Below are 18273 nucleotides of genomic sequence, written 5' to 3' on the forward strand. Positions count from 1 at the left end.
CCTTTACTGGCAGGCAAAAAGTGCTCAGAGTACCATGTAAACAACAGAAATCCTTTAGATAGAAACTGTTTCCTAATGGTCTAATGATTTGGGGAGTAGTTTTGTGGCAAATATTCTGGTAAGTCTCCTTCTCTGTCTGGGGATAATGTATTGGCCTCTATTCTTCTGCCATAGTCTGCAGTTTGTCCGCGTTTGTTATTGCCACATTAAGTAATTCACCATTTTTAATTAACAGATGCTTTTGAAATTCAAGACTCTGGCCTCTGCGGATCTTTAACTGCCTCAAGTTGTTATTAAAACATCAAACTGATGATTGTCAGATCTCTTTTAAAGCTGCCGAATGCTGGCAATTGGCCCTCAGTTCAAAAATGATTAAATAGTGTGTAACATTTGTTGTTCAGTTGTTTGGCAGGGCTTTTTAATGTGAGGCTCCTGAGAGTTTTAGAGCATGTTTATCACTAAATAGTTTACTTTAGCCATGTAAAAGCATATTATCAAATGTATTGACCAAAGAAAATTATCCTATCCCATCCTCCAAAATGTAAGAGCACTGTCCCGATAAATTATTCAAAGATAAAGCACTCTCTCACATTCTAGTGTGGTAATAGTAAAGATAATATTAAAGTTGTCAGTAGACTTCTTTTCAAAGCCGTCTCTGCTGCTCAACACAATCACTGCACTCTGCATAGCAGTTGTCTCAGGCATTGCCAGCTCTACATCCACAACACTGTGGCGTAAGGTCTGGCTACACTATACATACATTCCAGGATAGGAGAAAAAAGGATTATTTGTACTTCTTTAAACCTATCACAATCGTGTTGGGTGGTGCTAAGCCCCGGACGCAGCGACGGAGGCTCTGCAAAATAGTCTGGGGAAGGAACTTGTTTTGGTGGAACGTTTGCAAAAGAAAATGCCACATACAGTATTAAATTAAGTTAACTGTTCACACAATACAGTAATGTGAGCTATTTAAATTAGCTGGATACATGGGTAAACGTAATTTGCTCTTACCCATGTAATGCCGTGTGTACTTTGTCCACAGCAACAAACTACATGGAAACTACATGCCGTAAACATATTCTTTGTAAATATTTACAATGATTCAATTAAAAGAATCAAGCAGGCCTGCCTTATTCAGGGTTCTTGCACTTGGTTTGTAAAGTCAAATTTAATGATTTCTAAGACCTTAAGTGCTAACTAAACACCCACCTTTGCTCTGTATTTTTAAGTAGCTGAAGTTCACTTCAATTACAATTAATACTGTGGGGAATATAATCAAAGCTTGATTATGGACAACACATGGATCTAGCATTAGAGTGTGATATCAACAGGTGAGTCCGGGAATCAACTCCTCAAAACTTCCAAATCTCCCCACCATGTCAGAATCTACAGCTAGACTCTAGAGTCGACAGATCCTCTAGCAGCTCTAGGCACAGTGGTGCTTTGAGCTAAACACTAATGTCAGAGTGCTAACATTCTCAATGACACTTAGCAGATAATGGTTGCCATGGTCACTGTCACGGGGTTAGCCGTGCCCTGAAAAAGAGAGATGCACACTCGCATGCACACATACTTCTGTTTATAATTAAATCAAGCCAGTGAGCGTCATCTTGACGCCGGTTTGTTCATAACGGAATCTCACTCCTTATCCCTAAACTTAACCAACCCAACCAACCTTAGCCAGTCAGAGCTCTGGTTTCTTTTAGTAAGCATGTCACAGTGAACTGATATTGTGTTCATGTCGTATGGATGGGATGGCTGTTAGAGATGGAAAGACTCCCATGTTTATGACTTTTTCAAATCAATAAAAGGTTACATTATTACAGAGTTGGGGGGGGGGGGGGATCTTGGAAATATTTGTATCTACAAAAGGGGGGGCCCTGCAGATAAAGTTGGCATAAATCATTGATCCACCATTTTCACTGTATCACTCTGCTCACTATCCTAAGGGTCAAGTAGAATCTAGTCTAGTCATTCTAAACTCTGGTCGATTTATGAGGACTATGGTTTACTGCTCCTCAGATCTCTGCAGGGTAAATCCAGACAGCTAGCTAGACTATCTGTCCAATCTGAGTTTTCTGTTGCACGACTAAAACAACTTTTGAACATGTTCCACCAAAACAAGTTCCTTCCTGAGGCTATTTTACAGAGGCACCGTGAAGACGACTGTGATTAAATGCCAATAAACCAGAGCACTTTTTTCTCCCATCTCCTCCACAGTGCTGTGGAGGAAGGTCTGGCTTGACTCATATGGGCACCCCAGACAGCATTTTGTTAACTGAGCTCAATGTTGACAAGCTAGCATACAACAAAAATCTACCTGCTCAAACTGAATGGAATAATGTATTCATCTGTATTGCTAGAAGTTAGAAGAGAAGTTAGAGCAGAAGATGAATATCAGTCTGTCTATGCATTAACCTCTTTGGCTCAGGCCCCTGCTCAAAAATGATATATCCAAAAGGACTGCAATTACAAGGTCTATTGTAATGATCTTGCTATCATAATAAAGGGAACACTTGTGAGATTCATGTAGAGGTGTAAGCATCAATATATACTGTAGTTAATGGGTCAGAGTAAATGAAGATGAAGCACAGCATAAATTAAAGATTTAATTCTGCCTAACAAAACTATCAATTGTTAGAGGGAATATTCCTCTGGAATAATGCTGTTGCAGCCGAAAACCTCTAGAAACCCATAGCACAACTAAACATTACCTGTGAAAATTTAGGCTTATAAGCAGAGCAAAGTTAGAGAGGTTTTAGTAGAAGCATGTTTAGGCGGACATTTGGGTACCATCTGTGCCATTTGACTCTCAGGTACCAAACTTTAAAATTAAATTACATTTCACCTATATGTCCCTGTAGGTATTTATTTCATCTAAATATAATGGTTCTGGCTTTGTTTTGAAAAAAAAGATCTATATTTTTTTCCATTCAAGTAAAACCATACAAGGGAAATTAAGTTTGAATCTTACTTGAGGACAATCATTTACAATAAAAAAGCAATAAAACCTACTGATAAAAGACAGGTAAGAACTTAGTTAATTAACAATTAACAATTAACTGTATATAATATTATACACATTTCCATCCTGCCACTGCTGGAAGCAGTTCTTTATTTAACACAGGTAAAAAAACAATTACTTATATAAACACTAAACATTTATATCGTGCCACTGCTGGAAGCAGATCTTTTTAGAGTTGAGGCACAGAGGGACCTGGCACTTTCTGCACAAAATGGGCGTCTTCACCCTTGGGTTCCCAGCATCCTGGCACTTCCTGCAGTACCTCCTAAACTGGGTAGCATCACCTTCATGCAAGCGTCAGGCATGCAGGTGGAAGGTGGTGATGGTGGTGCTAAGCTTTCAGCAAACCTTAACATGTCTGCAGCAAGCTGTCTTCTGGCTGTGTGGCTTTGCCGTGGTGGGGTATTTACCTCTCTTGTGCAGCTCCTTGTGGAGAAGGAAACCACTGCTATGTTCACAAAATGATAAAAAAGTCTTATAACATTTCATTGTTTTATGGTGAACACTGTAATAGCTGATCAACGCATCGGGCAAATCCACACCACCCATGAATACATATGTATGGTACAGCCTTAGTCTTTCTACTGAAGTCACTTCACGGGTGTCCATCCACTTTACAAACAAAAGTTTGTCTTCCCTCATCCACCGCAAATTGCCCCTCACAGCCTTTTTGGGTAAGCTGTTCTGCTCAGTCTGTGGAAAACCAATTTGATTTTTCCTAATCGTCCCACAATAACCAATGTTTTTGCTGAGCAAATACTGAAAGAGGGCAGGGCTGGTGTAAAAGTTGTCTACAAACAGTGTAGGCCAATAGCTCGGCCTACGGCTTCTCAGATGCTGGCCTGTATGGATGGAACTCACTCCAGCTACCCCTGAAATCCATCACCCTGGGATACAGGCAGGAGAAGACAAGGCTGGCGATGGAGTTAAGGTACTCCTCCAACAGGGCAGTGGCTGATGCCACTCAACACCAGAGTTGAGACTGGAAGGTGATGGGAGGACTGCAACATCAACAAGTCGTGGGCATGGTCCAGACAGGGCAGGCTTCGGATATGCGACCCACCCATCCTATGGTCCAAGGCAAGAAGGAAGGAGAGGAAGGACCTTGTCGTTGCAGAGGTCACCAGGATTGAGCAGGAGGAGCTCAGAGTGAGGTCTATGGCACAGGGGCAGCAGCGGTGGACAACTTGGGAGGGTGTCACAAGCCGAGCAATCAGCTGGGTAGACTTCTGGAAACTGCCAGACTCGGCTCAGTTTCCTCATTAGGGCAACATACGTCACCCTCCAGAGCCCTCAAAACCTCCACCAATGGCTTGGAACAGAGCATTCCTGTGACCTCTGCGGGACTATCAATGCCTCACTCCAGCATGTTCAAACGTTAGCAAGAACAACCCTTGTGCAAAACAGCACTGACACAGGGTTGGCTCAGATGGCGGCACGACCAAGTGGTCAGGAAGCTGGCAGAGGTGCTGGAGAAAGGTTGTCAGGAGGCAAACAACCAGAGTCCTTCAGAGAGCCGATGCAGGATCCACTTCCTCAGGTAGGGGGAACCCGCAATGCATTCCAGCAAGAGACAACCCGCCAAGCTATTAACACCAGGGGCAGTGTGGAAGATGGAAGTAGACCTGGGTAGGCAGCTCCAGTAACCACAGGAGATATGCAGCACCACCTTAAGACCAGACGTGGTGCTGTGGTCTGCAGCTGTGAAGTCAGCAATACTGATCGAGCTGACAGTGCCATGGAAGGAGGGACTGGAAGCTGCCTACGAGAAAAAGAATTATGCAGACCTGGTCGTGGAGTGCAGAGAAAGTGGATGGAATGTGAGGCTGTACCCGGTGGAGGTGGGAGCCAGAGGCTTTGTGGGCAGATCAACATCATGCCTGCTCAAGGACCTGGGACTACGTGGAGCCACACTGAGCAAATCCGCCAAAGAGCTCTCTGAGGTAGCTGAGAAAGCAAGCCACTGGCTCTGGCTGATCGACAAGACAAGGCTTGGGGAGTAATATCCAAGTAGGTTTTGCTGCAGGGGGTGTCAGGGAGACGTCCCTGTTTACTGCCCCACCACCAGGAGATGTTCTGGGTTAAGGGGCGAAACATCAATGAGCAGTGGTCCCCAGCTGAAGACCCTGCAGCAAAACCGGTATGTGGTCAGGTTTAGGCCTGCCTCAGGCAAGAGGATGCCCCTGCCATGCACAGTCCACCACAGGCACCGTTGGAGGTGCAACAGGCCTAAGGCCCAGCAGAAAGACCACCTCGCTGTAATGAATAATGTAACCTCCACCGAGCAGAGGGAATGGTAGAAGGTCCATCACTGAGGAGTAGCTCAGACCCTGACCTGTGGTGAACACACTCTTCCCTGTGTACACATACATGTGTATGAAGTTAAGGCATCTGCGAGAACAAACAGTTTGCATCCCCACTTTGTGGGCTTGTCCTTCATATACTGCTTCATACTAATACTGGCCTTGCATGCCACCATCCTTTCATCTATGGAGAGGTTTTGATATGGCTGCCAATGTGCTTTGCAGGTGGTCACTATCTTGGTGTACAGCTTGATTTTGAAAAGCCTGTCATATTCTGCAGTGTTTCTCTTGCGCTCGTTGTCCTCGTCATCTTTTGGATTGCTCAGGTGCAGCGACCCCAAGATAACTTTAAAGCAATCCCGTGCAATTCTTTCACTGGGGAAGGTAAAGTTATATGGCCATTGCTTTCTCCAGTAGTCCGCTCTGTGCACATTTACAAGGCCTGAGAAAATTTAAATGGCCATGAAAACATAAAAACCGCTCACTGTCAAGCGCTCTCCACATAAACTTATTTCCAGCATGTATTCTCCTGGCAGCTCCAGCATGTATTCTCCTGGCAGCGTTGGCATTGGTGTTTTCAATTATACAGAATATACAGAAGTGCTAAAAAAGAGCTGGAAAAGGTTCAGTGGCTTCCATGAAGTGGTGTCAAATGTTGGGCCAGGGACACTGGCTGGCATAAATCTGAGTAGATCTGGTCTTTGATCCTCTGTTGTGCCACCCTATCTCTTCCTCCATCACTCTTGAAGTCACTGACCCTCCTCGACCATGCTTAGGCTGTGCCAATGTGTGTACGGTGTTCCTTTTCTTTTTGGTTGAGTTTTTTCAGGAGACTCAGAGTCTGATGAGGAAGATTGTGGCTGAGGAAGAAGAGCAGATGCATGACACTTGGAGCACCCTGGCTGTGGCTGGGTGGTGTAGCTAGGTGTCGATAGCCCTGGCTGAGGGGGCAGTGTCAGTGATGGTGCAGATGCACGTCAATTGGAGTGCCCTGGCTGTTACTGAGTGGTGTGGCTAGGTGTCAATAGCCCTGGCTGAGGGGCAGGTTCAGTGATGGTGCAGATGCACGTTGAGTGGAGAGCCCTGGCTGTGACTGAGGGGGTGGTGCAGATGCTGAGGCAGTCGCCATAGGTGGCTCATACTCATCATTATTACTATGGAAACAAAATGGAAAAAAAATATATTTAATTATGCCGCTTTTAAAATGTAACAAACACACAAGTAACAATATTTTAGTTGAATTTAATAAAACATTGTTTCTAAACTACATGTGTTTTGTAAAAAGATGTGCGTGACTTATATATTTTATTCAGGGCTAAAGTTATCTCTCCACCTCTTTGCCCAGTTTTAGATTAGCCAACGTCAGGCACTGCCAAGATGGCGACCGCCAGTACAGGTGTTCCCCCGTCAATATGTGTTCCCCATATTAAACTTGAGGCAAACCATATCCCTAATGTCCCCCATGGAGCGGGGTGCTACACATTTTAACAGGCGGGAAAACTATTCGGAAACAGACTTTGACATAACACCGCTGGATTCCCGCCCACGTTTAGTTTCATTGTGGATTTAGTTAATAAGTAATCAATAACAAAACAAAGATTAAATACCTTACTGGTGATGGAATTTCATAATCCGAATCACAACTGTTATCCAGTTCCTCTTGGTCTGGCTCACGAAGGTCATCGTCTTCCAATGAAGAGTCAATTGGAAAAACAGTTGCCCTGCTCTCGTCAAATAGCATATCCAGTACCTCTGCAGTTGTGAACATCTTCTTTGTCCTGTCTATGTCTGTCTATCTCTGTGTATTTTGTGTAATGCAGTTGAAACAAAAGTCAGAAACCGTTTGCAACAGAGGCAGATATCTCGAGAATCCATTGGCCAAATTGGATGATTGACACCTCTATTGAACCGTCAGAGCCAATAGAATTGAAAGACAGTCTCAAGATCAATGTCAACAACACCAGTGGCCAACCACAACGAGGCTTATACGTACACTGTAGGCCAATGGATGCCTCCTATTTACTTTATGTTAGAAACCTCCTCCCCGTACTGAGAATACCAGTAGACTGTCAGGAACAGTTTCAAAGGGACATAAAAATATTGTAATAACAGCATATGCCTTCGAACACACATTTTCATCACAAAACACCAAAGATAAGACATAATTCATGGTTATGGCTGTATAAAGTGAGGTTACTTTTTTGCTCTTCTTTGGCTGCTATCTCGGTTTTTTGCTGTAGAGTGGTAAGACATATACCGTAGGAATCAGTGGAGTTTCCCCTTTCATATGGCATATTGTTTGTTCGGATAGAAGAACAAAGAAAAGAAATCACTAGTGCGACATAATGCTCATGTGCACCACGCTTCTGTTTTTCCTATGTGCTCATTTAGTTGCTTGATGTTGGATTTGTATTTTGGGGAGATAAAAATGGTTATCACAGGCTTTTAGCCAAGTTTCGTCCCATTAAGCATGCTACATGACTATGTTGCTACGTGTTTAGCATGCCCATGTATCGTGTTTACTCTGAGTTACATCACCCCGATGGCGCTTGTGCTTAAGAGGTTAAGTATGGAGCTGGAGCCAAGAGATGATTAGCCTAGCTTAGCATAAAGTAAAAAAAAAAATCCACCTTAAAACACCTTCATAACTCAAGTTTTGTGAAAGCAAGGAAGTGGTTTCTTGCATTTTAAATGTTGCTGTTTGACCCAACTCTAAAGTCTCGGATGTTGGAGCTTCACACTTTACACTTGAAATCACCAACAGGGGCGGGGCTATAAGCTGGACATGGGGTGACACCGGCCCTCCCTGAAATATGATTGCTGACAATTGTAATTTCCATTGGATCAGAGTGTCACTTGGCTGCCTGTTCTGCCAACTTTCCCAGCCCTTGTCACATAACCAATTAATGTTTCCATGACAACTATACAAAATTCTGATACCATGGAACTGGCAGTGGATTTTTTTTTTTTTTTTTTTTTTGGCTAAAACATTAGTATGGTCCTTAAATGGCCCATCAAGACAGCAAAAAGGAAAGTGGCGGTATAGTTATGTTTTTAAGCAGAGCAGCATTTCTCCGAAGGATGCTGAAGTTTCTACTTAAGAGTTCGACAGGAGGATATTTTCAGAAATTGCTTCGATCCTCCATGCACAAGGTCTCAGCATAATTACAGAATATTTATTTATGCAAATCGTTAGTGGGTGGCACGCCTTGGCAATCAGTGCATTAGTACTGATGGTGAATTACCCCAAGTTATTCACCATCCTCGCCTTCTCTCTTTTCCCTCTCCCCCTGGCTGAACAGCACTTTCTAGGCTGCAGCTATCCTGAGGAACTGACACAGGGCCAGCAGACAGCAGTCCTCTGAGTAATGGGAGTGTCAGCATGGGTCACACTAAATAAAACGACCACATGGAAATGGGTTTGGCTTATAAACCCCCTATAGGCTTAAATTCTGCTGTATTTTAGGCCAGGTCAACCATCCAGATCATAGATTGTAAAAATAGTGGACATAGCATCACCCACTTGTTTGTGACCTGCTGTTTTGAAGCCTCAAGTTTGGTGATACGGGCATTTGCATCTTGTTTTTTGCAACCAGATGTGACGATTTTTAATGAGAGGCTGGAGCTGTGGAGGATGACGTGGTCAAGCAAGTGTTGTTTATGGTTGCAATGGTGCTAAAGGGGGATAGTTGCCAATTTTCAACCCTTCTGAAGCGAGTCATCTGGTGGAGATTTACATTGTACCACTACATTTACCTGACAGAGAATGTTGCAGATTCAGATTCGACTCACAAAATATCACAATGAAAATATGATGCATTGTTTATTTTTTCAAACTTAATTATATTAAAGTTGAAATGGCATATAAAGGGCCTGGTGAATTTGTGTGTTATATATATACTGTATATATATCCATCCATCCATCCATCCATCTTCGTCCGCTTATCCGGTGTCGGGTCGCGGGGGGAGCAGCTCCAGCAGGGGACCCCAAACTTCCCTTTCCCGAGCAACATTAACCAGCTCCGACTGGGGGATCCCGAGGCGTTCCCAGGCCAGGTTGGAGATATAATCCCTCCACCTAGTCCTGGGTCTTCCCCGAGGCCTCCTCCCAGCTGGACGTGCCTGGAACACCTCCCTAGGGAGGCGCCCAGGGGGCATCCTTACCAGATGCCCGAACCACCTCAACTGGCTCCTTTTGACGCAAAGGAGCAGCGGCTCTACTCCGAGCTCCTCACGGATGACTGAGCTTCTCACCCTATCTCTAAGGGAGACGCCAGCCACCCTCCTGAGGAAACCCATTTCGGCCGCTTGTACGCTTGTTTATATATAACTTTTTTTAATAAGCCGCTAATAAACATTGCTCAGAACAGCTATGTCACAAACACATCCCAACCTTGTACTCGCTCACACATTAGGACACAAAAATACATGCCAAAATGTCAGTGAGAGCAGTTTTAAAGACTCATACTAATCCAACTTTTACAGATTAACGGTTATACATCTACGGATAAGCGTTACATTTTAGTGAAACATTTTAAAGTATTCTATTCTAAAAAATAGTTTTTACTCAAATGCCATGAGCAAACTACTGCACAATGACTTATACCTACACAAAGGAACACACAGACCCTGATGTAATACCTATATAGTTGTTAAGTTACTCTGGTATCAGTCTCATTACTACTCTGTGTGCGATACTAGAGGCTAATCACAGAGATGAATGCAGATCAGGTGGAGCAGATAGATATGAGAGCAATTACAAGATAGACATCTTCTAACCTGCAGCCAGCCGCAGCGATAGGTATGGAGATCACAGCTTATCTGAGCCATGTTTTCCCAGAAGGCTATTACTCTGCTCTAACTTTGTCCCACTTTACTCCTGACCCACTCTAGCTGACCTATTTGAGTGTATATATCTATTGAATACATTGCCCTTTTTCGGAGAAAAAAAATCTCTGTATGTTGTTCATTATTACTTGGGCCCTGTACATACAGTAAGTTATCAACAAGTGAAATTGGAAATATCGTACAACTGTCTGATCTGCATGCCTAGATTTTTTTCTGTACAAATTGTGTGACCTTTGCTTACTTAATTGTAACTTTGTCTGGATCAACAGAAGTACATTTCCAGGATAATTGAGCGCCGGATGTCCCTCACCTTCTGCTCTCTGTGTGTTGCCAAACTCAGTTTGCTTCGGAAAACAACCACCTTTGAGCTAGCAAGCTACACGCTGAAGATGGCAAGTTTTGAAGAAAACTTTAATCATGCAACAAGGCAGGCCTGCTTGGTTCTTTTACGGAATGATTTTAAAGATTTACAAAGAATATGTTTTTGGCATTTTCTCTCTAACTGGGATGTTTTGAAACCGATTGGTGGGATTGCTGTGGACGGAGTACACACGACAATACACTGGTAAGAGCAAAGGAGGTTTAACCATGTATCCAACTCACAATAATGTATTGTGTGAACAGTAGTCTTGCATTGCCAGACCCTCCACAGTGCTGTAGAGGAGGGTCCACACAGCTTTCGTGATGGGAGAAAAACATGTTCTGGTTTTTGCCATCAAAATCATCTTGGGCGGTGCTAAGTCCCAGACACAATGACGGTGCCTCTGCAAAACAGCCTCAGGAAGAAACTTGTTTTGGTGGAACGTGTATGTTCAAAAGTTGTTACAGTCGTGCAACAGAAAACTCAGATTGGAGAGATAGCTTAGCTAGCTGGCTTGATTTACCCAGCAGAGATCTGAGGAGCAGTTAACTATAGTCCTCATAAGTCCATCGGAGTTTAGAATGCCAACACACAGAAAGCGGAAGGTGAGGGGCAGCCGGCCTAAAAAGAGGGACATCCGGTGGAATTTCCGGTGGAATATTTAGACCGTGCAAAATCATGCACCGTCACTGCGCCCGGAACATAGCGCCGACAAAACAAGTTCTTTCCCGAGACTATTTTGCAGCGCCAGGATTGCTGAGTCCAGAGTTTAGCGCCTCCCAGGAAGATTGTGATTGGTTTAAAGGAATGCAAACAACCCAGAGCGTGTTTTTCTCCAATCCTGGAATGTATGTATGGTGTAGCTAGACCACAGCCCTGTGGAGATAGGTCTGGCAATACAATACTATTTACAACGTAACCATCGTGAAACAATCAGAAAATAACGTTTTATTCTTCTGATTCACTGCTTTGTTCTTGCTAACACCACTCCTTCTCTGTATTCACTATTCAGCTTGCTCAACCACCACTGCTCTTTCAGATGTATTCTAACTGGTCAGCTGAAAAAGAGAGGATTGCTGTTTTATTACAACATGAACTGTATGCCCAAGAACTTATGATCTGCAACATTTACCCTTTATAATTGCTTCATTTATATTTTGCTACAAGTGACACATTTTGCCAATGTGTTTTCTTTGTTCAGTTCAACTCTTACTAGATTACCTTAGTGTTGGAGGAAGGCTCTTCAACTGCTCTTGCACACTGTCTCTATCCTCCTGTCTGCTCCTCTCATCTCACCATCTCAGGAGCAGGGTATAAACTCTGGGGTTACTGGGGGTTAAACTCTTTAATGTCCCTATCATAGGGAACGCTCCCAAGGCACAAGTACCACTTCAACAAAGGTACACCCGTCTTTGTGTTATATACTCACTTGCCCTGTTTTGCAAGTACGCAGCTTGAATGTTCTTCTGGAAAATTGCATGTGTGTACATGTGCGTGTCCTTGTCCTGGAAAACATACGCTTGTCCACTCGTATCGATTCAAGTGCTGGCAGATGTATGCTTGTGTGTCTTTCAAATAGATGCATGATGTAGTACTTGTGTGTGTGTGGTTGCACACACACACACACACACACACACACACACACACACACACACACACACACACACACACACACACACACACACACACACGTATGAATAGTACTCCACATCATCATTGTCCAGGCTCCATTGTGTCTGGCTAAATGAGACAGAGCAGGAGATGGGAGGCTTTAGTGATCTGCTAACAATACAGCGTTGTATAACACAATACTATTAGGACACGCACTGGCACTTACTCCATGCTCTGCACACACCCCATTGTAAATCCTATGAATAATAATTTAAGAGTAAATAAAGTTTGGGCCTTTCGCTCGGCACAGCCATTGTTGTTCTTGTAGAATTTTAAGCAAAAGAAATGCTCGGTAATACTGCCACGGCAGTTAATCTTAGCGTTGCAAATTGACAGTGTAATTATATAGTGCAGTGTAAAAGTAAGGCTGATAATTACAGTGTGTGTGTGTGTGTGTGTGTGTGTGTGTGCGCTTGTGTGAGGGAGATTAGGTGGATGGGATGATTGGGAGGAGGATGGAGGGATGAGATTTCGGCCGTGGTGGAGCAGGAAAGGTGGGGCACAGAGAAAAAGACAGGCTCACTCTTGTTATTGTGGTTTAATTAAAAATAATCCCAGGGGCAAACCTGTGCATGTGTGTGTGAGAGTGTGTGAGTGCACATGTTCTCTGTGGCAATGCCGTGTCCATATATGTGTTTGGAATGATGAGCATGCAATCATCATCATCATTACTATCTATAAAAAGACAACACTTCTACATTTCATATTATTTACTAACATTACGTGTCAGTAGCAGAGTCTGAATACAGTATACTGTATGTGTGGGTGGAGTGGGATAAGATGTTATTATTTGGTCAGTGTGATGAATTTGTTTCTCTTGGTTCAGAGAAACGATGGTGCTGAACACTGGAGGTATGGAGATACTAATAATAATAACTTGCCACGGCCGTGCCTCAGTGTTTTTCTCTGTCTTTTCCCTATCCTGCCGTGTCCCCTGTCCTCATTCCCTTCTTCTCATTTCTCAGTTGGTACATCCTTGCTTCCTTTCCTCGCTTCCATCTTAGTCACTCCCACCTGAGATGCGAGGGGAGGAGGTGAGGAAGAGACGAGGAGACAGGAGTCTTAACAAAATGAGACATCCGTGCGCGGAGCTGTTATTTTAAATTGACGTAAATTTGTAAATATGACGTGTTGTGCAGCTGCAATGGTCTGTATATTCCAGCTGTGTGTCAAAGTGGCAAGCTCTAGTGCTGAAAAAAAAAGAAGCCAATGTGGAAGTGCCATATACCGTAGCTCCTCAAATGGCCACTTGAGGCTGGCTCCAAAAGGGAGTCAATCCCCATTTTGTCTCACATTGCCAGACGTTCCTCCACGGTGCTGTGAAGGAATGGAGGAGTATCTAGTCCACACAGCATTCCGGGATGGTAGAAAAACTTTCTCTGGTTTATTGGCATTTCCTTTAAACCAACTACAATCGTCTTAGGGCCGGGACACATTAGGCCGATTATCGGCCGTGGGACAGTTTGGCGAGGTCAGTGACTCAAATCTGTTCGGTGTGTCCCGTGCCGTCGTCAGTCTGGGGGGCTGTCGGTGTTCATTTTGGCCGACCTGACATATTCGGTCGGCGGCAAGGCCGTCGGGACTCACCCGGAAATGACGAGCGGAATGAGGTGACTACAGTCTCTCAAAATCTGATGAAAATCTTTTAAACTGACCTTTGTTGAGCTGAAATGAAGACCGATTCAGCAACTACATGGCCTATTTCTCGCTTAAAATGTTTTCAGAAACACGTTTCAGTAAACTATTTTAGTACAATATGAGATCGTAATCTGAACGGCCACCATGACAGTCCAGGTCTGAATTTCCGGAGAAAACAAACCCATGTGACGCGTTCGTTCCAATCAGCTGCTGGTTTTCATTTCTTGGGCGACATTACAGATTAGCGCCGCCTGCTCTTATAGAGACGTATTACGTCTCGTCTTTTTGGTCTGTTCTGTGGCAGTTTTATGGACCTCGGGGACGCGACTGATAATATCGATGGGTTTTTCTGTCAACAGTCGGCCGTCGGCTATATGTGTCTACACCATTAGGCGTGTCTAAGTGTTGGATGGAGTCACAGTGCCGCTGCAAACATGTGTACGTTGAAAGGTTGTTTAAGAGAAAACTCAGATTGAACTGATAGTCTAGCTAGCTGTCTGGATTTACCCTGCAGAGATCTGAGAGAAGTTAACCATAGTCCTAATAAATCAGTTGGAGTTTAAAACGACAACAGAAAGAACAGGGGCGGTTCTACATTGAATGACGCCCCGGACAAGACCCCTCCGAGCGCCCCCACACACACAATCTCTACCTCCAACATTGTCAAAAGACACAATATATAATAAATATTCGAAATAGCAAATCCTTCATCACACAAATGTGAAAACACACTAAAGAGAATGTAATTATTATACTATAGCACTAACAACAGAAATTCCACACTACAACTAGAAAGCGGAAGGCAAGGGGCAAAGTCAGGCATTATCCTGGAAATGTACTTCCGTTTATCCAGACTACATAGGTACTGAACACTTAAAGAGTGCAGGACACACTAGTAGTCTGACTTTATATTGGGCCCGAGATGTTTTTCTGAGGCAACAGTCAGTATTCAAAACACATAGATGTTATACATAATGCTGAGTTTTCCGATGCCCCGACTACTGCGTTCTTCCAATTCAGATTCCATCTTATCAGTCTCTTTTTTGAACAGTTTTATTCAACATGACTCTGTGATCCTGCGTTTTGATTTATCTCAGCAACAATCACTCAAGCAAAGTAGCACAAAGTAGTCCTGTGTGAAGCAGCAACAGTCAGAATATTAAATTGGAAAGATCCCATCTCATTCTGTGGTAAATTAATCAATGAAAAAAACAGAAGCTTAATAGAAAAGCCAACTCATCTCTTCAGGTAAACTGAAACGAGAAAAGAGCACAGCATATTGTTCTCTGTTTGTTCTCTGCTCTGATAAAAGACAGCATGCCAAGGCAGTCCAGTTGACTTTAACTGGTTTCTAAAATCTTTTGCTGTCTCCAGTATTGCAGTCAAGACCACCTAAACCGAGACCAAGTCATCCTCAAGACCAGAGTGTATCGAGACCAAGTCAAGACCAAGACCAGAGTGCAGGGACGTCACTAGGATTGAAAGACTTAGACTTAGCCCCCAGGGTATTTGTAACTTGCGTTTGCAAAATCTTTGCACTCACATCTTTTGTTACTGTATTAGAGCTACACTTATGTCAACCACCAGTCAAGAAACCAATATGTTAACAAGTCAAAAGTGACAGACATATCCTCTTCTTCCATTTCTGCTCTGTTCCTTCTGTCTTATCCTGTACGATAAAACAAAACCCTGATGCTAATTTCATGACTTCGAAATGCAAATTGGTCACATGAAACAACATCCAAAATGTCCAAAAACAGACAAACAGAGGCCAGACAGCTAATAAGTTGGTAAGTTAAACAAATATGACAAATAGAAGTACAAGAAAAAGAATTGAACCCTTGCTTTCATTTTATTTTCACATCTATATATCTACATTTAAGCAACATCTACATATTTATTTAATTTATCACAGCCAATGAATGCAGAAAGTTAAATTGGTTATAATATAGCTAGCATATATAATAAATATAATGAATTATTACATGGCTTGCTTGAATTCTAATGTAGAATGCGGTCTATTATTTCTTGATAACAGACCGCTGCTAAGGATAACACACCGTTGCCATGCAAAAGCAGAGCGTTGCCATGGACGCAGTTCTGTTCACTCTGGAGGACAGCTATCAATCAATCCGCTGAAAGAAGTCCGGATAATTTAGCCTATCAGCTGTGGCAAAAAGTGGGGAAACGTGGAGCAACTTCTCTCCTCCAAGCAATGACAGCAGATCTGATAAGCGTCTATTGCTAGTATATTTCTATACCGTCTATGATCGCTAGCTACGCAGTAACAGCCGTAGGGACAACAACGCTAATTAGTTAGCTTACATTGCAACTTGTTTAACGTTAACTTACAGGTGTGTCAACATGCAGCGGCTCTGCAAAAAGGAAACGAGATGAATGAGGACATAAACGTCCACATAAATATTCCCAAAGAAGCCATTCACCGTGTCTCACTTCACTGTCAACAGAAATGTTCAGTTTAATGTAAATTAGAGCAGCCGATAGCCCGCTAGCTCACTACAACGCGTCAGCTAATGTTGTGTCAATTCCTGCAGTGATTAAAACAGCAGCTGGGTCCACCACGGCAGCACCCCATAAAATATACGGCTACTACCACAGCCCGTAAGGTGGTGTTGAGTAGCTAATAGACGGATTGCATCACAGAGTTGTTACGTTGCTATGGACACAGGATTCCAACTGTAGAGATGCAACAGACTATTTTCTCTAGTGGAAGCAATACAATCGTATTTAAATCAATAAACTCCGATTTAAATCAAGATTTTGTCAAGTTATTAGTCAAATTATTGATTTATTTAGTAAGTAGCCATGTAATAAGCGGGATAATGTAGAGCGAGGCGGTTGTTATAGCGAATACAACCCCTTCAGGCTGATTCAAGACCTGATCACCCTGTCGGGGTTGTATTAGCTATAACAACCGCCTCGCTCTACATTATCCCTTACATACTTTAGTTTAGGCTATGCATAGTGCCTAGGCCTGCCAACAAATTCTTATTGTTACAAACAATCTGACCTCAATCACACCGGCTCCCTCAGAATCAACTGCTCTGCCAATTTCCTGCTTCTCTTTCTCTCTGCTGAAATATCTTCCAATATCCATCTCATCTGCTCAATTAATTAAAGGATACAACGGTACAATAGCATTAACAGGGACCCTATGACTTTAGTTTTCAGTGACAACAACATTCTATGCGGATTGATAATGTTTTAGAATATGCCTACTATAGAGATAGGCTATATTATTGGCAATGAATAAAGAGTTGTGATTAGCTTGCTAAGTTAACCATTTCTTGTTTTCCCTCATTCACTCTAGCTAGACTATAGTTTTCCATAGCAAACCAAAGTATCCCCTTTCCTTTACCTCAAGAAAACGTAGCAAAAGGTAAGCAGGTCATTAAAAAAAACTTACAATTTCACTCTGTATCACTACGTGTAATCAATCTTCCTTTCACCATTAACGTGTGTATCGGTGTGTGTATGTGTGGGGGGGAGGGTGCATAGCGAGTTCAGACCAAAGAGTAGCGACAAGACGAGATGAATCCCCCAGTTATTTGCAACGCGCCGGTCTGCAACGCTCTGAAAGCTGCCAGTTCACACCAATGCAACGAGACGGTGCGGTGCATCATCTTGATAGCACGACTCTCTGTACTTCTGTCTAACTTCCGACTTTTCTGCAATTGTTTTGTAGCTATATATCATTTGTTGCGTCTAAATATCAATGAGGATAAATCAAATTGTTATTGTTGTTCTTATTATTATTTAGGGGGGCTTAGGAACATTTTGGGGTAGCTTCAGCCCCCCTAAAATAGGCCTAACGACGTCCCTGCCAGAGTGTTTCGAGACTAAGTCAAGACCAAGACTTTAGAGGGGGTTGAGACAGAGTCAAGACCAAGACTAGACCCCTGCCAGACAGCCAGAGCTTCTCCTGTCTCTCGTGGTAATAGAGGGTTGTGTCAGAGGTGGACACATCCAGACCACAGATATCTGGCAGCAGCAGGTCCCACTCCTGACAACTTATTCTTTGGTCATATAGGGGCACAGCACACTCTGCCCGCTGCCTCTCTCTCTCTCTTTCTCTTCATCCGTAACGTTGTAGCCTACTCTGGCTCAAATGAATAGCCTACATAATGGTCATCAAACTAACGACCTCACCCACATTGTCGAAAATAATTTAAATATTGAGCCATTACATTGAAAATCTTTTAGATAACAGGAGCCTATAATTTCTGAAGCCTACGCCATAACAACAGACTACCTGAACGACTTTTTCTCATCTCGTGTGTCACTCTCCACACCACTGTCTTCAGACAAAAAGTCACGTCCTGAGATCGATAATGTTGTCAGACACTTTTAGTAACAATCTGAGTACCAAAAAGAAAGGCTCCACAATTGCCCCATTATGTTACATC

The 18273-nt window shown here is 43.1% G+C and overlaps 1 protein-coding gene across 1 annotated transcript in view; it reads right to left on the reverse strand.

Annotated features, from left to right (window-relative positions):
- b3gat2 (beta-1,3-glucuronyltransferase 2 (glucuronosyltransferase S)) overlaps positions 1 to 18273 on the reverse strand; it is a 94853-nt gene that overhangs the window by 24805 nt on the left and 51775 nt on the right. The gene's annotated exons all lie outside the window — the stretch shown is intronic.

The sequence above is a fragment of the Perca flavescens genome, chromosome 17 (genome assembly GCF_004354835.1).
Source record: "Perca flavescens isolate YP-PL-M2 chromosome 17, PFLA_1.0, whole genome shotgun sequence".
Classification (NCBI taxonomy): Eukaryota; Metazoa; Chordata; class Actinopteri; order Perciformes; family Percidae; genus Perca; species Perca flavescens.